Source organism: Lepus europaeus, unplaced genomic scaffold (assembly GCF_033115175.1).
Source record: "Lepus europaeus isolate LE1 unplaced genomic scaffold, mLepTim1.pri SCAFFOLD_3_1, whole genome shotgun sequence".
Classification (NCBI taxonomy): Eukaryota; Metazoa; Chordata; class Mammalia; order Lagomorpha; family Leporidae; genus Lepus; species Lepus europaeus.
In genome coordinates, this window is record NW_026909276.1 from 1,190,916 (window position 1) to 1,214,929 (window position 24,014).

General features: G+C 38.6%; 1 pseudogene; it reads right to left on the reverse strand.

Annotated features, from left to right (window-relative positions):
* Positions 1 to 1,447: 1,447 nt before the first annotated feature.
* On the reverse strand, positions 1,448 to 3,781 carry LOC133755128 (zinc finger protein 606-like; annotated as a pseudogene).
* Between the last annotated feature and the right edge of the window lie 20,233 nt (positions 3,782 to 24,014).

Below are 24,014 nucleotides of genomic sequence, written 5' to 3' on the forward strand. Positions count from 1 at the left end.
TCTTCAGATTTACCAAAATCTCCAGTAATTGTCCTGGCCCTGATGCCCTATAATTCTGAGTTGTGGGCAATGAAATTACAGGAGACCAGGACCCAAAAAATGCTGTGATTCTAAATGTCCAATTCAGACTTTTTCATATTCCATAGGAATCTCAGCTCTTATGTTACCAAAAATCCTTCATGAGACAGGAACCAGGTAACTTTATTTCTTGGTGCTTAGGATTTTATTGATTCTTATTGCCAAATTTCTACTATAGGAACACTAAACAAAAGTGGAAAACATTAAGGAAAAATATCACTGGACAGGAAGCATAACACAGCAGTTTAAAAAATGAACTCTGGAGTCAAACAATCCTAGCTCCATTCCTTCCTAGATGTGTCCCTTGGTTTCCCCTTTTGTAAAACTGGGACAATAACAGTAACTATCTCAATGAGTTAAGGCTAATATTTGAAAAGCATTTAAAACAAAGCCTAGCATATGGTAAGCAGTATATGTATTTGTAAAACTTCAGAAAAAATTTTAACTGGGTTAATTTCTTCATGGATCTTTCAGATCTTCATACACATACATTTTATAGATATATATAGATATGTTATAGATATATATTATATATATATAGATAGGTTTTTTACAATTCTGCATCCTTTTTATGCCTTTATGTTATGTATATTAAAACAGTGTCCATAATTATCATTTATAGTGATTACCTAAAACAAATTACAAACTACTTAACCAATTATTCAGTAATGCATAAATAATGGGCACTGACACACTGGGTTATTAAGTATCATCTTTTATTCCAACAAAATCAGTTTCATATGCCTATGTAACAACTTTTCCACCATTGGTAATCTCAGTTACTTACTAATCTTTTCTAAAGGAGGTAAATCTTGATCAACAGTAAATACCCCATTCCATACTATACTACACTTTTTCTTAAATTCAAACTTAATATTCCATATCCTACTCCTTAAAGGGCACCTAGACCCTTAATTTATAATAGCAAAATCTGCATTTCTATTATCATGCACTAAATGTTATTGTAAAGCTCTCCACCCTATACCCCAGCTTAACAAAAAACAGTATATTTCTAGTTAAAACACTATTCTCAGCATGCTTTCCCATAAAAATACACACTGATCTACAATAGGTGAGAGCTCTTGCTAAAACATGCCTTTTTCGCCAGTCATGTACCACAACTATAGATTCTTGGTAGGCCATAGGGGAGTTTAGAATTCTGGTCATCCTTATTTTATGTTGAGTAAGGACCCCATACCTGCCGAATGCTTTTCCCTATTCTTTTCATTCATAAAGTTTCTTCTAAGACATTTTCTACTGAGTAACAAGGGGCAAGTCTTACTAAAAACTCTTAATGAAAAATTTCTCTTCTTCATTATATTTATGAGGTTTTTTTCCCCCAGTGTGTTATCAAAAACCTTGCTGCAATTCAATTCAGTTTGTCTTCACTGTGATTTCTCTGGTGTTGAAGCAGGGCTGAGCAACCACTAAAACTCTTCCACATTCATTGCATATAAAGTGTTTCTCTCCACTATGCATTCTCTGATGAACAATGAGGGAAGAATCCTTACAGAAAGCTTTCTCACAATGCTTGTGTTTCTAGGATTTTTCTCCAGTACGATTTCTCAAGTATACAAAAAGGGAAGAACTCTCATTAAATGTTTTCCCACATTCATTACACCTGTATGGTTTCTCCCCAGTATGAGTTCTCTGGTGTGCAATGAGATGAGAGCTACAATTAAAGGATCTTTTACATTGATTACATTTATAGGGTTTCTCACCAGTGTGAATTCTCTGATGATCAAGAAGGTGGCAGCTCTGACTGAAAGACTTCCCACATTTATTGCATTCATAGGGCTTTTCTCCTGTATGACTTCTTTGATGCCTGACAAGGTGAGCCATCTGGCTTCAAAATTTTTGACATTTATTACATTCATAATTCCAGAACAAATGATTCCATGTTTAGTAAGGGCTGAGAATTCTCTAAATGCTTTGCCACATTCCTGACAGTTATAGAGTTTTTCTCCTGTGTGAGTTCTCTGGTGGGCAATAAGATGGGAGCTCCAGCTGAATGATTTGCCACATTCAGTACATTTATATGGTTTTGCTCCAGAGTGAGTTCTTTCATGTTTACTAATGGCTGAGTAATCCCTAAAGGTTTTTTTCACATTTGTCACATTTGAAGGACTTCTCTCTAGTATGTGTTCTTATATGGGCATGAGATGAGAGCTCCAGCTGAAAGATTTCCCACATTCAGTACATTCAAAAGGTTTCTTTCCAGTATGAGTGCTCTGATGTCCAATAAGATGACAATTCCAACTGAAAGATTCCCCACATTCATTACATACATAAGGTTTTTCTCCTGTATGAATTCTCTTGCATACAATAAGATGAGAATCCTAGCTGCAGGCTTTTCCACATTTATTACATTCATATGGTTTAATTCCAGTGTGGGTCCATTCATGTTTAGTCAGGGCTGAATGATTCCTAAAAAGCTTTCCACATTTATCACATGCATAGGTTTTCTCTCCAGTATGAGATTTCTTATGTTGAATAAGGCACGAGCTCCAGATGAAAGATGCCCCACATTCATTATATCCATAGGGTTTCTCAGAACTACAAGTGCTTGTGTGTTGAGTAAGGAATGTCATATCCAAAGACTTTTTCCCATTCATTGTATGCATATGTTTTCTCTATAGTACCAATTTTTTGATGTTCCATGAAGGATGAGAAGTAAAAGTTATTCTCATATTCTTTGTAATCATTCTGGTTTTTTCCAACATGAACTCTTGGATGTTCACTAAATGGTGGGCTCTGGTTAAAAAATTGATGGCATTCCTTATATTGATAAGGATCCCTTTATGATCACCAAAATGTATTATATGATTGAAAATTTAACAGCATCAGTACATTTGAAAATATTATCTGCAGCTTGCATTCTTGCAATGTGAATAGGTTGAATGGACTGGTAGAAGGATTTGTCATAATTATTTTCACAGGTAACCTCATCTGCATACATTATGGCTGAGTTACATTTTCAGCTTTCAGCATGTGCTTCAGGCTTATAGAAATGTTCTACATGAGAAACTCTCTGTGAAGGACCAAAGTTTAAGTTCTGGCTGTACTTTGACCCAAGTTTACGGAATTCTGAGCCTTTTTGAAACAGCACTTACTTTTGCATGAGGAACATTTGCCTCGTAGCTGTACTCTGGTTCATGTGGTACATTTCTACTTGGTCTTTACCATGTAAAACTTCTATCCTGGAGAACCAAGAATCATCCCATACATATTTTTCCAACCTCATTTCATGGGATTTTTCCTCCTCAAATATGCTTTGTATTGGGACCAATGCTTTACTTTCAATATTTTCCATCAATTCTGGACAAGTGCTTTAGGGTATGCTTACTCCACTGACCAGGGCTTTTCTCCTTGTCCCAACAGATGAACTCAGGCTTGGTGATCTGATTTCCCATGGACAGAAGAAGTCTCCAGCATCACATCATGGTACAGAGTCCTCTGAACACGGTCCAACTGCCTCACTCTTCTTGAGTGAAGTCCACCACCACATTCTTGAAGGTTACTGGTTCCTGGACATGGCTTCTGGGAACCTGGCAGCCCTCCTCTCTTCCTCAGGGCTCCCATCCCTGTGCCAGGCAGGGTCCTGAGAACACAGAGCCCAGGAGGACCATGGGCCAACAGCTGCCATCCCCCAAGTCTGGTCTGTAAAGGCACCCCAGGAAGTCCATGAGTTGATGGCTGCCATCCTGGAAGATGGATCTCTACAAACTGCCAGACCAGGAGCACAATTCCCAACCTGAAATCTTCACAGGTCAGTGGCTGCACAGAGCTAGGGGAAAGGGGGAGTAGACAGCGACTGCTTAACAGGTACCAGGGTTTCTTCTGGAGGATACAAAAATACTCAGCTCAGCCCATTTGTCCTGGAGTGGAGTCAGAGGCAGCTGTGGTGCCAAGGCTCCCAACTCCACATCTTGTGTAAGTCTCGAGACCTGTCTAACAGATGCCCGTGGCTATTTGTGAAGCACTAGCATACCCAGTAGCTTCAAGATCACCTGGACGGACCTATGCCAAAACTGTCCTATTCAGTTTGACATCTCCCCATCATTGCATATTAACAAGAACCTGAGGCTGTTCTGACATCTTCCACAGTGCTTTATGCAAACAGGCATGGATGAGAAACACCTGCTAGCTGGCAGCCACCACCCCAGCCCCCTTGCAGGCGACACAGCAGGCTCAGCATCTCTTCCTTTGGCTTTTGTCCAGAGCCGAAGTCTGGCCTGGCCATGCACTGAGCAACTCTGTGCGCAGCCCTGGGGACAAAGGTGCACCGGGACCAAAGTGCAGGGACCACTGGGGCTCGCCTGGCCTGGCTGGAGGAGGCAGGGAGCCTAGAGCTGGGAGGAGGGAGGTTCCAGGGCCAATGGTGACAGCACTGAGTGACCAGCCCAGGACCCATCCTAGAGCTGCGCTGGCCCCCCACCTGCTCTCCTGAGGCTCTGGGCTCCCTGAGGTGACAGATGTAAGGCTGCAGCCTCACAGCTCAGGCAAATGCCGCACTTCCACCACGGAGGTGCATTACATTTGAACCCTGTAAATTGGTTTTGGTATTAGGGATATTTTAATAATATTAATTCTTTCAAATCAGGAACATGGAAATATTTTCATTTCTTGTTTTTTTTTCTACATTTTTCATTAAGGTTTAATTTTGATTGTAGAAATCTTTCACATCCTTGATTAAATTTATCCCTGTGTATTTAAAGTTTATGTAGCTATTTAGAATAGAATAGTTTTATAAGTTCTTTCTCAGTCAGATTACTTTTGATGTCTAAGAATTACATTAATTTTGTGTGTTGACTTTGTATTCTGAAACTTTGTTGGATTTTCTACTAATCTTAGTGTGGAATCTTTTATGACCTTATATAAAGAATTATGTCTTATGCAAATAGAGATAATTTGATCTACTCATTTCTAATTTGTAGCTCCTTAGTTGATTTTTTTCAAAATTTATTTATTTCATTGAAAGATAGAAAGACAGAGAGACACATAGAGAGAGATAGAGATATATCTCTCCCACGGTTTCATTTCCCAAATGACCCCAACAGCCATGTCTGAACAGGACTGAGTCCAAAACTGAATAACTCCATCCAGATCTCTCATCTGGGTGACAAGGTTTGAAGCTGTTGGGCTATTTTTAAAGTTTGTTTATTTATTTGAATGTCAGAATAACAGAAAGAGAGAGAGAGATTTTCCATTTGCTGGTTCACTCCCCAAGTGTACACAGTGGCCAACATTGTACCAGACTAAAGTCAGGATCTTCATCTGGGTCTTCCACATGGGTACAAGGGCCCAAATAGTTGGTCTATCTTCAACTGCCATATCTGGAACATTATCAAGTAGCTGGCATGGAAGTAGAACAGCTGGAATTTGAACTAGTGCTGCTTGGGTCATTTTTGAACACCTTTCCAAGAACATTTGAAGGAAGTGTGCTCAGATGTCAAATAACCAGGGACTGCAGCTTTGGCATAGTATGTAAAGTCATTGTCTGCAGTGTTGGCATCCCATATGGGCACCAGTTCAAGTCCCAGCTGCTCTACTTCCCATCGAGCTCTCTGCTATGGCCTAAAAAAACACTAGAGGATGGCCCAAGTCCTTGGGCTCCTACATCCATGTGAAGGACCTGGAAGAAGCTCCTGACTCCTGGCTTCAGATCAATTCAGCTACTGCCTTTGCAGTCATTTGGGAGGTGAACTAGTGGATGGAAGGCTTTATCTCTCTCTCCTTTTCAAATAAATAAATAAATAAATCTTAAGAAAAAGAAGTGGAGTAACTAGAACTTTTATTGGCACTCTGACACGGGATGCTGGCATCCCTCTCATAATTCATTCTCTCTCTCTCTCTTTCTCTCTCTCTCTCATTTTAACAGCAATTCATTGAAAAACAAAAGTGTTTTGAGAATACATTCCTGTCTGGTTCAGTTCATGACAGGAATGCTTCCAGATCTTCCCCATTCAATATTCCACATCCAGTATTCAATAAGTTGCCTTTATTGTGTTGAGGTACATTTTGTATATACCCAACTTTTTAGATTTTTGTCATGAAGGAAGACTGTATTTTATCAAATACTTTCTTTAAGTCTATTAAGAATCATATGGTTTTATCTCTCATTTAGTTAATATTTACTATTTACTGATCTGCATATGTTGAATCATATCTGTATCCCTGAGATTTTCAAACACAAGCAAAATATGATAGGAAAATACTTGATACAATTCAAACAACAATTTTACTGTGAGAACTTATTTGTTAGAAAAGAAATGATGAATTGAAAGAAATTATAAGGAATTTATATTTCGTGGAAAGTAGTCCATTATGATTATTTTGAAATTGGAAATAAAAGAGCATATCAACAAGGATAAATCAAGCAAAGATTGTGCCAATTGTCAGGAAAACGTAATGGGAAAATGATAGAAATATGAGCTGCACATTTCAAATTCAACATTAATGTACAGAAAAGAGAAAAGAAGATGAAAGTTAATGTAGTCTTGGAGATCTCTGGAATAACACAAAATTTATGACCTAGAAGGAAAAATAAATGAATTCACAAAAGGTGGTGTAGAGAAATCAAAATAAGAAATCTGTGAGCACAGCAGATAGCAGTTTGCTAATGATGACCTCACAATGAAGAAGCAAAGCAAGATGGCTGAGCAGCATTGCCTTTCTCTGGGATATTAATGATACATATGTGATACTTATTAATTCAAAGGCAATAAATGAATATAAAAGCTGGTAGAATGGAAATCATATTGTGACTACAGTTGGTAAAACTGTCATTTAATAGGAACAATAATAAAAAATAAGTATATATAATGGATTTTGAAGAAAAATAGTCCATCTCAGTTAGAGTGGAAAATTAAAAATTTACAAATGAATATAAATAAAGGAAATGTCATACCAGTTTTTAGGATGACAATATAGGAAAGGTGCTATAAAATTCTGAAATTCAAAATTACATGTAAATTTAAAATCCCTCATAGCTCAAAAAAAAGGGAATGGAATTCACTGGCCTAAGAGATTCTGAGAAATTGTGAACAGGAAAGTTGCCAGGAAAAACTATTTTAGCTTCAACTGATGATATCACCAGGAAAAGGCCACTCAGTTGACATAACATACACAGTACTGACATTGAACTGCATGAAGATACTGATATTGCACAAAAGTGATATTAGTGAATTAAAGTAAATGAAAGGAAATGTATATATTACAACATAAATTATACTACAAGAACTATTTAGCATTACCATGGAGGGCCTATAATGGGGTTTCCAGCAGACATAAAGAATTTTGTTCAACAATAGTCTAATTCTGTTACAATTGGAAAACAAATTGAAGGTAGAAAAGCAAAAGCTATGACAATAAACAGGATTATCTTAATGTGAAGACATTTTTATTAAAAGTTGTACTTTTGAACTTCACAATAAATAGTTAATTTAGTGCCTTAGAACTCCATAAATGCTGGGAACAGAGAATTACTGCACTAGTATAAGACAATGTGGACATTATCAGTACAACTTAAGGAATTTTCTGTGATATGATGATGTCACAACTAACAAGTAAGATGTTTTGAAGTTCACACTGGTAGGATATGCTTACTATAGGATAAAATTGATATTCCCAAATAATGGAACTTCAATGAAACAAAACAACAGAACTGATATTCACTGTTACCATGTAAATTATATATTGATTATTGGAAGTAGCACAGAGTAATATGCTAAACAGCAAAAATACAGTGGCAGGCATATGGGAGATAATTTAGTGAACTAATAGACGTAACAATTGTGCTAAGACATAGGACAACCAAGGAAAGTTTATACCATCTGCTATAAAATCATCCGTGGAAGGTTTCTACATCAGAATCTACACTTTATAAAATATCAATAATCAAAGATTTATTTACATTCCTATAGACCACAAGAAAAGTTAAGACTTATGTCACCTCAAAAAGATAGGATTACAATACTGGCCAAAGTCAATTCTCAAAAGAGGTATCTAGGAACATGGCCAAGAATACTAAGCAAAAGTTTTGGCTTTGATGATCCCATTGTGAAAGATCCAAACAAAATGGAGTAAGTTTTGAGAGCCAGGATTTGCTACACTGCTTTAGATCCACTTCAAGTATGTCTGGTGGGGAGCAGATGATAGCTAAAATATTTGAGTACCTGCTACTACCCACCTGGGAGGCCTGGTATATTTCAGGACACCCTGCTGTGATCTGGTCTGGTCCTGGATGGTGTAGCCATTGGGGGAGTGAACCATTACATGGAAGATCGATCTTTCTCTCCCTTACTCCCTTCCTCATTCCCTAATTGTTTTAGATAATACATTTTATTTTATTTTATTTTATTTTATTTTATTTTATTTTATTTTATTTTATTTTATTTTTTGACAGGCAGAGTGGATAGTGAGAGAGAGAGAGACAGAGAGAAAGGTCTTCCTCCTGGTCTCCCATGTGGGTGCAGGGCCCAAGGACTTGGGCCATCCTCCACTGCCTTCCTGGGCCATAGCAGAGAGCTGGCCTGGAAGAGGGGCAACTGGGATAGAATCTGGTGCCGCAACTGGGACTAGAACCTGGTGTGCCATCACCATAAGGTGGAGGATTAGCATGTTGAGCCACGGTGCCAGCCAGATAATACATTTTAAAAATATAAACATGAACAGTGTCAGGAAAATATCCCCAAGTCAGTGATATTCCAATGAAAAACCCAACCAAGATGGTCACAGGTTCACTCTACTAGCATTGGTAGGCCTAAGATATTGATGATACACACGATAGTAATATTCTGAAAGAAAAGGTGAATATGTTATGAAAAATTTTTTAATACTATAAAGCATAAATAAACAGTAAGAATAGTAGTGACAAGTAGATATAAAGGAATAATTTAATATAGATAATGTTCACATTGGGATGGGACACCTGTGATCTACTCAGAGCTTCCCAAGGCCACAGCTTTGTGTGGCCCTTAGTTCAGGGGGCCTGGGCTATGCTTCCTGTGTTGGCACCATACCCTGCTCCACCCCGACCCTGCTCCTTCTCCTGCTCACCAACAGTGGGCAGTCTCAGAAGCCTCTGGCTCTGCACTCCCTGCCTGCTGCATAGACAGGAGATGCAGAGACCCACCGGGCTGTAGAAAGATACACCAACTGTACAGGCTGGCCCCGGGGTCGCAGTTTGCCCTGGCCCAATGACTCAGACATTCTGAGCTGGGAAGCCCAGCAACCCTCCAACCATTTCTGTGAGAGCTGCCTTGCCCACTGCTGGAAACCATCCCCCTTGTTTCCATGTGAGGCCATCAGGGAAAGAGACATTGTGACTGCCTTGGGTGATTTCAGGTCACTTAGCTGTCCTTGCCTCCTGACCTCAGGGTTCATCTCCAGTGCCACCCTCTATACCCCCATGATCTCTCTAGACCCACACTCCTGTCACTCATGCTTGGGGCATGTCACAGGTCCTCAGAGCTGTTACTGAATAAAGTCACTGCGTTTGCCTTTAGGAATTCAGGTTGGGCATTAGCAGGTGCAGCTGATATTGGCAGGCATAGAGAACCACATCTGGGGAGGGAGGGGTGATGCACTGTGACCACTCCCCCTGAGGGTTTACTTCGTGCCCACATTGGTCCAGGGCTTGGCATTGTCACCTCATCTTGTCATTCCTCCAAGGCAGGTACTGTGTCTGTTCCCAGTGCACAGATGTGAAAGCTGAGGCTCAGCGAGGTCTTGTGCCTTGCCTAAGCTCTCTCATTTCACTGGGGATGGAACCAGGATTCCCCTTGCTCTTTCCCTCCCTCCACCTGCCCCTCCCACTGTCCAAAGACAGACCAGGTCCCAGCACTGGAGGGAGCCCAGGGTCCAGGGATTCCCATCCTGCCATGTGAATTGTGTCACCGGGGCTGGGCTCTGAGTGTCCTGTGCAGGGGCAGCTCAGAGGGGCAGGGTTAACAGATGCTTTCTAGCTTTTGAGTGCCTCAAGTTTCTCTGCAGAGGTGGATGAAGGAGAGGGCTTCCTGGAGCCACCACCCTAGCTTTCCTGTCCCCTCCAGCCCTCAAGCACTGTCTTGTCAGTCGGGGAGGACACTCTCTGAAGCTCTGAGTTGGTGACTCACTCTGGGGGAGGCTTCCAGTGGCATTCAGTCTCTGTTGACCCTGAGTGTGTGCTTGCCCTGGGTTGGTGGTGACATTAACCATGAGGATGGTGCTGATGAGTGGGCAGCCAGAGGAGACTGCCCTGTCTTCTGTGGCTGAAGTAGGAGATAGATCTTCCATCTACCAGTTCATTCTCAAAATGGTTACAATATCTGGGTGGCTGGGACCAGGTGGGGCCCAAGCCAAGAGCTTCATAATGAAACCGGGTCTCCCAAATAGGTGTCAGGATCTCAAGCACTTGATCCATCTTCCATTGCTTTTCCCAGTGAATTAGGAGAGAAGTAGGTCAAATTGGAGCACCCAGGACTCAAATCAGTGTTCATATGGGATGCCAGTGTCACCAGTGGCAGCTTAAATCGAAAATACTGTAATTTTGGTCCATTAACCAAACTAATAATTTAAACTTTTTTATTAATCATGCTATAGAAATTATAAAATTATGTCTCATTTCTAGAGTAATCCATATTTTAAAATTATTCTTAAATGAAAAAATGATCAAGAAATGTACATCTAAAAATGAGAGAAGACTTATTACATATCTCAATTAATCTAAATTGTTGTTAAATAATTATTTAAATAAATTATATTAACCAATTAATGTAATTTCTTATATTAAAATAACATTTCATTTTGTGGAATTTGAAATTCAGTTATTTATCAGTTTTACAATTTGAAAACACACTTCATCACTCAATGAATACTCACTTGTTCATCTAGTGTTTTATTTGTTGAGTTTCATTAGTTTTCAGAGAGGTGCAGTAATATTGTCTCTCCTGCATCTATTTCTGATGCTCATTCCCCCAAATACGCAAGAAGAAAAATATGAATGACAATCACAGAATAATACTTTTGTCCTACAATATTTTCATCTTTTATGAAGGGCATAACATCAAACAATAAGCATGAGGTTAGCAAAGAATTATAATTTTCAGAAAAACATGAATTGTTCACATCCTATAGAAGATAAGTATGTAACAAAAGATTTTTGAGGGTTAAAAAGCAGCAGGGAATATAATAAAATGGCGAAGACGAGACAACTGCCAATTGACTTATAAACTGGAGCATTTTTTGTGCCTTTTAAAAAATTTGAAGCTAATATGGACTTTTTATTTTAAGATCAATTTATTTATTTGAAAGAATTACACAGAGAGAAGAAGGGGCAAAGAGATATGTCTTCTACCCACTGGTTCACTCCCCAGTTGGCTACAGAGGCTGGATGTCCAGATCCGAAGTCAGTAACTTCTCCCAGATCTGCCATGTGAGTGTAGGGGCCCCAAAACTTAGGCAATCCTTTACTGTTTTCCCAAGCCATAGCAGAGAAATGGATTGGAAATGGAGCATCTGGGACTCAAACCAATACCAATATGGTATGCCGGCACTACATATGGTGCCTTTACACAGCCAGCCCCGCTAACATAGACCCTAAAATGCCTTAAGTATAGAACATACAAAAAACAAACATATTTTATAAAAATTTAAATTTATATTTGATAATTAAATTATACATGAATATAATTGCATAAAAACAAGAATCAAGAGTGATATTTGGTAGTCTGGATTTTTCACCTAATATAAGACCATAATTTGATAATATTTTTTGAAGATTTTTTATTTATTTATTTGAGAGCTAGAGTTATAGACAGTAAGAGGGAGAAACAGAGCGAAAGGTCTTCCACCCATTGGTTCACTCCCCAATGGATGTAATGGTCGGAGATGCCCCAATCCAAAGCCAGGAGCCAGGTGCTTCTTCCTGGATCTCCCATGAGGGTGAAGGGACCCAAGGACTTGGGCCATCTTCCACTGATTTCCAAGGCCATAGAAGAGAGCTGGATTGGAAGAGGAGCAACCAGGACTAGAACTGGTGCCCAAATGGGATGCCGGTGCCACAGGCGGAGCATTAACCTACTGTGCCACAGTGCCAGACCCCATAATCATATAATATTAAACATCAATGTAAAGACTTAAGTTACATAAACTCTAAGCCTTACGTTCAAGAAAATTGAAAAATAAAAACAATCTGAGGCATTGCTGACATGTAGTTAAGAAAACATTATGTACACACTATGTTAAATTAAAAATTCCATGAAATTATAAACAAATGAATCCCCCAATGAAAGAGGACACAGAATATAAAGAGTTAATTTGTAAGAGGAAAGTTACAGTGAGAAATTAATGATGCTGTGAAACCTCAATAGCAGTCGGGGTAATATAAATTACAATGTTGAGGTTTCTTGGACTTATTCGACCAAAAAATTTGCTATTGTCAGTAGCATCAGTAAAAGCATACATTGCTGATAGATGTTTAACTTGGTGCAGATTATGTGAAAAGTCAAATCTATTGGAATTTAAAATGTGTATTATTATTGACTAGCAACCCCTCAAGTAGGACTACTTCCTAATAAACAGCTGCTGGGTATATAAATCAGTCTACAGTCTTGGCTGTGATATGGAGATCATCATCAATAAAACATGTGGGCAAAAAAAAAAAAAACATGTGGGCAATCAAATCAATTAGGCCGGCGTTGTGGCTCAACAGGCTAATCCTCTGCCTTGCAGCACTGGCACCCTGGGTTCTAGTCCCAGTTGGGGCGCCGGATTCTATCCCGGTTGCCCCTCTTCCAGGCCAGCTCTCTGCTATGGCCCAGGAAAGCAGTGGAGGATGGCCCAAGTCCTTGGGCCCTGCACCTGCATGGGAGACCAGGAGAAGCACCTGGCTACTGGCTTCGAATCAGCGCGATGCGCTGGCCACGGTGGCCATTGGAGGGTGAACCAATGGCAAAAAGGAAGCCCTTTCTCTCTGTCTCTCTCTCTCACTATCCACTCTGCCTTTCAAAAAAATAAAATAAGATAAAAATAAAATAAAATCAACAGGCCGGCGCCGCGGCTCAGTAGGCTAATCCTCCACCTAGCGGCGCCGGCACACCGGGTTCTAGTCCCGGTCGGGGCACCGATCCTGTCCCGGTTGCCCCTCTTCCAGGCCAGCTCTCTGCTGTGGCCAGGGAGTGCAGTGGAGGATGGCCCAAGTGCTTGGGCCCTGCACCCCATGGGAGACCAGGATAAACACCTGGCTCCTGCCATCGGATCAGCGCAGTGCGCCGGCCGCAGTGCGCTACCGTGGCGGCCATTGGAGGGTGAACCAACAGCAAAAGGAAGACCTTTCTCTCTGTCTCTGTCTCTCACTGTCCACTCTGCCTGTCAAAAAAAATAAATAAATAAATAAAAAATAAAATCAATCCATAAGGGACCAGATTATGTTGTATTTGTTTTACAAAGGAATGCTATATACTCATTTAAAACTGCAATAAAACATGCATGTATCAATCCTACATTGGTTAATCTATAATGAAAGAAAAGAGGATGATAGAAGGGACGGAAGGAAGAAGAAAAGACAGCTCAAGCACACAAATTCCTGTAATCGCTTGGGAAACATTTAGGAAGCATTCTGGAAAGATACATTATTAACATGCTAGCAGTCATTAGAAAATAATGGTGAACTTTGAGTCCTTTTTCCTTAGTATTGAATGGATCTAAGTTAAATGGAAGCATTTGCATTAGATCTTTAAAAAAATAAACCATCATATTATAAGTAACAAACATTTTTATTTAATTGGTAGTGTTATTTAATTAATCAGTGACATTTAACCTGCTTCTAATTTATTAAGTCCATGCCTGGTGTATAGTAGGCCCCACCTACTATATTGATAGGAGGTCTCTGGAAAGTCAGTGCGGCAACATCAGTGGAAACTACAGGTTCTAGGGGTTGTCACAATAGCTGCCCTTGTCCCCCATGGATATTCAGCTTAAAATTCTTGTAGAGGAAATGTTTTGAGTTTGGCCGCCTGCTGGGCGGGGTCCTCAGCCACTTCCTCTGCTTATTCTAGTGCAGCCTCTGTTGCTTCCTCCATAGCTTCTCCTGCTGTCTTGCTTCCAGGCTCATGTCTGATCCTAGTTGACCTCCAGGTTGGCTTGGAGTCCTTGCTGCTGGGAGCTGGGTTGAGACTGTGAATTTTGCCTGCAGCTTGAACTCCTGGCTATGAATGCACAACAGTGGACTGGTCTCCGACAGTCACCCCCATTTTCCAGGACAGTCCTCCCAGAATACTCTAGATAGTCAACACAGGGTGTCCACCTTGACCAGGTTCTTAGAGCATGGGAGAGTGAGACCAGAAGCCCATGTGAAGGAGGGCAGAGAACAGCTGCAGGAGGCTGAGCATGCTGCCATACACAGTGCTATTTAGCCTATTAAGTGTGTAGTGGAGATTATCATCTGAGAGCTCCTCAGTAACAATGCCCAGGTAACTACAGATCCACTCCAAAGTGTGCAAGTGGAAGGAACTGGTGCTCACAGTCTTGAGGACACAGCACACACTCCAGATCATAGATGGGCTCAGCCAATAGGAGGTCTCCAAGTTGATATTGCTGCCTGCATGGCCCAAACTCAAGGTTCGCAGGACTCTGGGCTGTAGAGAACATGGCCCAGGGCAAGGGGCTCCTATTGCCTTGCTGAGGCACTGAAAGTTGAAGGCCCCACACCCCACACACTGGAACATCAGTGCCTTCTTGCTGGTGATAGCCTTGACCTTGGCCTTGCTGGTGAAGACCCCAACAAACACGGGTTCTTAGAAGTTGATCTTCACATGAGTGGTGGCATCATAAAACACCAGCAGCAGCTGACTTGGAGGTTCAAGCTCTACAGGATGATCTTCAGGGCCATTTTGTGGCAGGCCTCACATTTGAGCACTATGGCCCTGCACTTGCTATAGCAGGTCTCTCAGCTGCTCCCAGCCAGCACCACCATGTCGGTTCAGGTCAGGGCATAGCGGTGCTTCTTCACTGAGAGCCTGAAAAGATGCATCCAAGAAGGGGTCAAAGCTGCTTTAAGGTTCCAAATGAATGTCATCATGCCACTCTGCTCACTACCCTCTGGAGCTGGTGCATAGGCATCTAGGCATCTGTGGGGTGGGGTTGTACCAGCTGTGCCACTTCATTGAGCTTAACATGGCAGCACTTGAGACCCACAGCCCTGGCAGAAACATTGGTAACCATGGATTGAAGCTCAGGCACCTCTCAGGTGAGTTGATTGCATTGCATCAATAAGCCAAAAGGCCCCAAAACACCTGCAGGCCTCCTTCACAGATTGCCTCAACATTCCACACCCTTTTTGATACAGCATTCTTCATCTTGCTCTGACAAGTTCTTAACCACTTTCTGCAGGTCCTTCCTAGCTGATACCTTGATTTGGAGTCCTTTGGCCTCGAGATGATGAAAGAAACTCTTTGATCACAACTCACATCAGGTCCCCATGAAACTCTTCTCAGGGTGGTAGAGGACCTTAATGGAGGAGGCAAGGGTGATGTCAGAGGCCATTTAGTGGGTGTTGCTTTCTGGGTCTCAGGTGGGTGCTCTTCCATGCAGTGCTTTGTGCTTTTCTCCATTGCTGCTGGATTCATGGATATTTCGGGATGCCCCTCCATAAACCAGACTTTTCAGATACTTCTTTTGAAACATAGAGAAGTGAATTCATCTCTGCACATTTCCCCTGCTTCTAAAATGTGATATAATAGATGATGTGTTTAAATATACTTGATACTCCTGCAACTGTATTTTAAACATATATAATATTAAGCCCATTATTTTAATATGTCAATAGTTATATTAATTTTAAATTTATAGTTTGAGAGACAAATACGTATGAACACAGAGAGCACCATCTATTGGTTCTCTTATCAATTGCCCATAATGGTCAGAGCTGGACCAGGACTAAACCGAGAGCTTAGAATTCAGTGCAGGCTCACTACATGGTTGCAAGTTCCCAGTTTTGAACCATCATCTGCCACTTCATGTTTTATTCCAAAACAATGGTTTTCATATATTATCATATCACAATGGCAATTAACCAAATCACATTTGACTGTGAATTCTAAAAGGTAGATTTGTGATATCACAATGGTTTGTATAAGTTCACAACTATGACATCACAATGGTTGCTTTATAACATCACAATGTTTTATTGACATCAGAATTGATTTTAACATCACAATGATGGGATCATAACCTCACAGTGTCTTTTAAGACTTCAGTATTGGGCCGGCGCCGTGGCTCAACAGGCTAATCCTCCACCTTGTGGCGCCGGCACACCGGGTTCTAGTCCCGGTCGGGGCACCGATCCTGTCCCGGTTGCCCCTCTTCCAGGCCAGCTCTCTGCTGTGGCCAGGGAGTGCAGTGGAGGATGGCCCAAGTGCTTGGGCCCTGCACCCGCATGGGAGACCAGGAGAAGCACCTGGCTCCTGCCATCGGAACAGCGCGGTGCGCCGGCCGCAGCGCGCTACCGCGGCGGCCATTGGAGGGTGAACCAACGGCAAAAGGAAGACCTTTCTCTCTGTCTCTCTCTCTCACTGTCCACTCTGCCTGTCAAAAAAAAAAGTATTAAAAAAAAAAAGACTTCAGTATTGATCCCTGCATCAAATAGTTGGGTTATGACATCACAATGATTATTTATAATATCACAGTTGATTTTCATGACATTTTATTACATCACAATTGATTATGACATAACAGTGATAGCTTTATGACAACACAATGATATGTTATGCCATTGCACTATTGGTTTATGACATCACTATAGAATCATATCACTAATGATTACAACATGATAATGGTGGTTTATGATATCACAATTGATAGGTCATAACGGTTTATTTAGTTTAAACTGCTTATGATATCACAATGGTGGTTTATGGCATCACAAACTGATTATGAATTCATATTGGTGTAAGTATAACATGTTTTTCATGAATTAATTGATTATGACACCACATTGGTATGTGCATGATATAACAATGGTTGATTATCACATCCTAGTTTGATTTGGAAATTACAAGGATTTGTATGAAATCACAATTGATTATGACATAACAATGATAGCTTTATGTCATTTTTAACATGGTTGTTCATGTCATAATATGACTTCAAAATGGTTTTCATTATATCATAGTTGATTATAACATCATATTGGTTGTTTCATGACATCACACTAGAGGTCTATGATAGCAAAATATTGGTTCATGGGGCTGGTGCTGTGGCATAGCGAGTGAAGCCTCCTGATGCAGTGCCAGCCTCCTATATAGGCACCAGTTTGAATCTCAGCTGCTCCACTTCTGATCCAGCTCTCTACTGTGGCCTGGGAAAGCAGTAGAAGATGGACCAAATCCTTGGACCCCTACACCCATGTGGGAGACCTAGAAGATTCCTGGCTCCTGGCTTTGGATTGGAAAAATTCCTGCCATTGTGGCTATTTGTGGAGTGAAACAGCAACTGGAAGATCTCTCTGTCCCTCTGCATCTCTTTCCATGTGTAACTCTCAATTTCAAATAAATAAAATAAATTCTAAAATAAAATTGGTTCATGACTTCACTATTCATGACACAATGGCAATTCACGTGGTGGTAATTTATGACATGCCAAATGATTGTTACCTCTGTGCCATCAGAATGATTTTCATGGCTTCCACATCTCATCATGACTATACAATGTTTGGCTTATGGCATCACAATTGCATATTTGTTGCAACACAATATTAGCATATGATATGGTTTTCATATTATCAGAATTATTGTTTATAACATTAATATTGTGGGTTATGATATCAGAATGTTGATTTACAACATAGTAATTGATTCAGACATAATTCTAAGTTTATGACATCACAATGATTTTTATGGATTCCCAACTGAATAAGACATCATAATGGTTAGCTTACAGGATCACAATTATGATGTCCCAATTATTACAATGACTTCACAATTGGTTATGACATCTCAATGGTAGTTTTATGAGATCACAATGGTTTATTATCATATCACTGGTGTTATTGACATTGCAATTGATCATAATGTCACACTGGTAGTTTTATGACACCCAAATTTTTTGCTTATATTATTACAAGTATTTTATGACATCACAATTGATGATATAACAAAGGTATATTTATTGCAGTACAATATTTTATGCAATCATGATACTGACCTATGACATCATAGTTGTTTTATGACTCACTATTCATTATGGTACCACAAAGGTGCCTTATGACATCTTAATTGGTTAAGGTGTCAGATCATTGGATTCATGATGTCATGATGGCTTTTATAAATTGACAGTTGATTATGACATCAAAGTGGTTGCTTTATGATATCACAATGATAGTTTATCAAATCCTGATTAATTATAGGATTACTAGGGTTTGATGACATCACAAATGATTATATCATGACATTTGTAATTTTATAAAATCACAGATTTTACAATGTCACAATAGAGTTAAGCACGATAATTACTATGGCATCGCAGTGGACAATAACATGATAATGGTGGTTAGTGACATGAAAATTTATGATATCAGAGTGTTCATGGCATCACAACATTGGTTTATGACATAAGAATAGATTTTTTGCCTCATAATTGATTGATTCTGGTATTGCATGGAGGTTCCTAATATTAAATTGATTATGATGTCACAATGGTAAGTTTATTGTGACCCAATTATTTGAATGACTTCACAATTGATTATGAGATATCATTGGTATTTTATAAGATTACAACAATATTTATAATACCACAATAGTTGTTCATGACATCGCGATTCATTATTATATCACAGTGGTAGGTTTATGACACCCCAATGGTTTTTACAATTCCTTATTGATTATGACATCACAATAGTAGACTTATAGTTATGGTTTTTGTCAGCACAATTGATTATGATTCTATAATGGCATATTTATGTCAGTGTTTTTTTATGATTTAACAATTGTTTTTGCATCACAATGATAGTTTTATCTCAGTTGATTATGAAAAACAAGGGTTTTCAAACTCACAATTGATTAATAAATAAGAATGGTAACTATTTTATGTCATCATAATATTGGTTTATGAAATCACAATGGGTTTTATGACATAACAATGGAATATAATAGTGGCTTAGAACATCAAACTTGATTGATAAATCTATAAATCTACAAAAATTAAGATTATGATAAATCAATGGTTTTTGAATTCACAATTGATTTTGAAGTCAGCATGATTTTATGTCATCACAATAGATTTCGACTTCACAATGGTGTTTTCTTAATAATTTTATAACTTTGTAATTCTTTATGACAGCATAATGGTTAGTACAACATTATAGTTCTTTTTGTCATCAGAATATTCGTATGGCATCACACTGGTTTTCTGACATCACATTGATTATTAATCACAATGCTGGTTTATGAACTCACAATTGATTAAGCCATACAATGTTTTGTGACATAGCAGTGTTAGTATATGATATTGTAGTTGATTATGATATCTAATAATAAATTTATGACCTCACAGTTGTTTTATGGATTCACAATTATGATATTGCAGTGATAGGTTTTTGATATAATAATGGTATATGACATCACAGGTGATTATGGCATCATAAGGAAATGTATGACATCACAATTGATTATTACTTGAAAGTGTAGCTTTACAACAGCACAGTGGCTTTTTTATATTGTCACAATATGCTTTGTGACATTACAAAGTCGATATGACACCACAATTTACTATACATCATAGTATAATTTATGACATAAAGATTGATTATGATGACTCAATAGTGTTTATGATGCTACAATACTTTGGGAGACTTCACAGGGATTATGACTTATATCATAATCATGGTTTGTTACATCCCAATTGATTATGATACAAGAAGGTTTTTTGCATTGCGATTGATTGAGAAATAACAATGACATCTTATGACATCACGATGTTTTATGATATCACAATATATATTGAAGTCACAATGGTTTTTGAAATCAAAATTACAACATCATAATGACAGTTTTATGATAACATGATTATTGGTTTACCATATCACAACAGTACATAATACATAATAGTACCACAATGCTGTTATATGATAACAGCTTTTATGGAATTATGCTCAATTATAAATTCATACTGGTAGTTTTATGACAAAACAACTGATTATGGCATTACAATGGTGGTTTATATATCACAATTGATTATTATGTCTCAATTGTAGACTTATTATGTCACAGTGGACTTATGAATTTGCAGTTGATTGTGACATAATTGCAGTAGGTTTATGACATCAAAATGGTTGGTGAATGGTGTAAAAATATCAGTTTATGAAATCACAATGGATTTTATGACATTACAATTGAGTAAGATATCACAATGGTGGCTTATATCACAATTATGACTTCATAATGACAGATTTATGATATCACACGATTGTTTATGTATTTTCAATTGATTATAACATCATAATGGTAGGTTTCCAGTATAACAAAGGTGGTTTATCATATCCCTGTTGATTATGACATCCACAGATGTTTACAACAGTACAATTGATTAAGCGCAATTGATTATGGCATGATACTGATTATGACATCACAAGTGATTATGGCATGATTATGTCATAATTGATTGGATACAGTAGCTTTATACCAACACAAAATATTGTGTTTATGATATCACAATGGATCTATGATATCACAAATGTTCACATCATAATGGTTGCCTATAATATTACCATTTTTATGACATGTTGTATGCCTTTGTTTTTTCTTCCTTGCACCCACTTCCAGTAGTGGCTGAGCCTGTCTCATCTGGGTTCTCAGTAGTAGAATTGGAGTCACTGTTTGCAAATCACATTGGCAGTTGAAATTAGCTTTGGGTGAGAATATTTACAATAAAGAAATGGCCCAGTGCTATATCCCAAGGATTCCCCTCCTCCTAAGCAACTGCTTTATCAACATGACACTGCTCTGGTCCTTGCTCCTGTTTCACTCAAAAGCAATTTTGTTTCTTCCCACAAAGAATATATACCATCTTATCTCTGATATTTGGTCAAAAGCTGGTTTAAATTTCAATTTGTAAATTAGGAATAGAGAAGTCATTTCTGCCTGTCTCCCAGGTTCAGAGCCTCTGAAGATTAAACATTCCTGATGAACTTTTCAACTCCTTTCTTCACTTTCATGCTGATATCCTTTAGCATGATCTTTAGGAAAGAAACTCAGTTGATGACAGTGAGTTCTCCAAGCACAATGCCCAGGAGATGAAGGAAACACTGGTTTTATTGGAAGAAATGTTTCTCCTTCAGATTTCAGAAAATGAAGTTTCCTTTCAAGTGTGTCTTTCTCTTTCAGGCTAAACTTTGAGTTCAGAGTCAATCCAACCCTTGAAGAGACCACAGAGGCATGGAACACAAGTTCCTGGTAATGGCTTTGTCATCCTGACAGAAATAAAGAAATGGGAGTAAGAGATATGGCTGTGCCAATTCACAGATGCCTTGCAAATAAAATAGGAAATACAGGGATGAATATACAATGTTTAGGCCATTTTATCTTTTTAAAAATTTTCCTTTCTTCTTTATTGCTATTTCTTTTCATTTTATACTCAGTTACTGAGTTTGTGTAATCCTTGGCGGAGCTTTACATATGTAAAATGGCGCCTGCTCTTTGTTTTGCTCGGTGTGTGAGGAGAGAGGTTTCTGCCTTTCCCTCCCCCCGCAATGTCTCAGGTTTCTGATGTCATTGTCTTACATTCCATTCGTTCCCGCGGCGAGATTCTGAGGCTTGGCTCCCGCGGTTGGGTTTCCACATGGTGGGCTCCCTGTAGGTCCTATGTGTCACATCCACTAGATTCGGAAGCGGTTCCTCTGCAGTTTTTTCTTGAGTCTTTTCCTGAGGCTACAGTAATTCCACTTTTATGAAACTTTATTTTCCCAAACTACGGCGCACATCCTCACTATCCACCATCTTGGCTCCGCCCCCCTGCTTTGATTGTTTTGAGGAATGTTCCTTCTATATCCAATTTCCTTAAGGTTTTTATCATAAAAGCATGTTCTATTTTATCACAAGTTCACTCTGCATCTTTTGAGGTAACCATATGTTTTTTTTTTATTATTGAATTTTTTTAATGTGATTTATCACATTTATTGATTTTGGAATGTTGAAGTAACTCTGCATAACAGGAATAAATCTCATTTGGTCCAGATGGGTGATCTTTCTGATGAATTTTGGAGTTGATTAACTAGTATTTTGTTGAAGAGTTTTGCATCTATGTTCAGAAGGGATAATGGTCTATACTTATTTTCTTATATTTTTCTCTGAATTTTGAATAAAGGTGATGCTGGACTAGTAGAAAGAACTTGGGAGGAGTTTATTTTAAATGCTTACAATATTTTGAGAGGAATTGAGTTAATGTCTCTTTAAAGATTTGGTCGAAAATCAGCAGTGAATCCATAAGTCCTAGGTTTTAATTTTGGGAAGGTCTTTATTACTGGTTGAATCAACATCTTGGTTATTGGTCTATTTAGGTTTTCTATTTCTTCATAACTCAATTTTGGTAGATTGTATGAATCCAGGAATCTATCCATTTCTTCTAGGTTTCCATAATTTATTGGCATACAGCTCTTCATAGTAATTCCTGATGATTCTTTTTATTTCTTTAATATCTCTTATTACATTTTCCTTTTCATCTGATTTTAACAAGTAAGGGCTGGATTTTCACATGCAGAGCATGAAGCAAGACCCCTACTTTACACCTTACACAAAATCCCACTCAACATGGATTAACGATCTAAATCTATGACTCGACACCATCAAATTATTAGAAAACATCGGAGAAACCCTGCAAGATATAGGCACAGGCAAAGACTTCTTGGAAAAGACCCTGGAGGCACAGGCAGTCAAAGACAAAATTAACAAAAAAGCTGCTATAATCCAAAAGTTGTACTTTGGAAATTTATATTAATTTAAAAAGAAAAATAACAGTTAGGTCTTCTCCCTTTTTTATTACTTGAGTCAATAGTGTATCATTTTATTGAAAAAATAATTCCACATTTCACTCTTTTGTACCTTTTTTGTTTTAATTTATTAAAGACTTAAGTATTTATTTGAGAAGTAGTGTTAGCACAGAGAGAGGAGGAGACAGTGAAAAAGGTCTTCATCCTCTGGTTCACTCCTCAAATGGCTGACCTGTGCTGATCTAAGTCAGAATCCAGAACTTTTTCTGGGTCTCCCACATTGGTACAGGGGCCAAAGCACTTGGGGAATCTTCCATTGGTTTCCCAGACCTTAAGCAGAGAGCTGCATTAGAAAAGGAGCACCTGGGTCATGAACCAATGCCCCTATAGCATACTGGCACCACAGATGGTGGCTTAGCTTACTTTGCCACAACTTTAGCCTTGTTTTTTTTTTGAAGTTTAATTACTTCTTTCATCGTACTAATTTGGGGTTTGTTCTTTTTTTCTAGGTCCTTGTGATGCATTGTTAGAGCATTTATTTGATGCCTTTTTAACTTCTTGATATAGGTGCTAATTGCTGTAATATTTCTTCTTAACATTGCTTTTGCTATATCCTGTAAGTTTGGATATATTGTGCTGTTGTTTCATTAATTTTTCAGAATTTATTATTTCCATTTGTTATCCACTATTCATTGAGGTATATGTTGTTCAGTCTCCACATCCTTGTATATTTCCTAGAGTTTATTAAGTTTTTTTTTCAGGTTCATTCCATTTTTATCATAAAAGATACATGATATAATTTTAATTTTCTTGATCTTATTGAGTCTTGCTTCATGGCTTAGCCTATGGTCTATCTTAGAGTAAGTTCCAAGAAATGAAAAAAATGTATACTCTGTAGCTGTAGGATGAAGTGTGTTATAGATGTCATTAGGCTTTTTGGTCTATTAGTAGCTTAGTTATATTTTTCCATTCATTT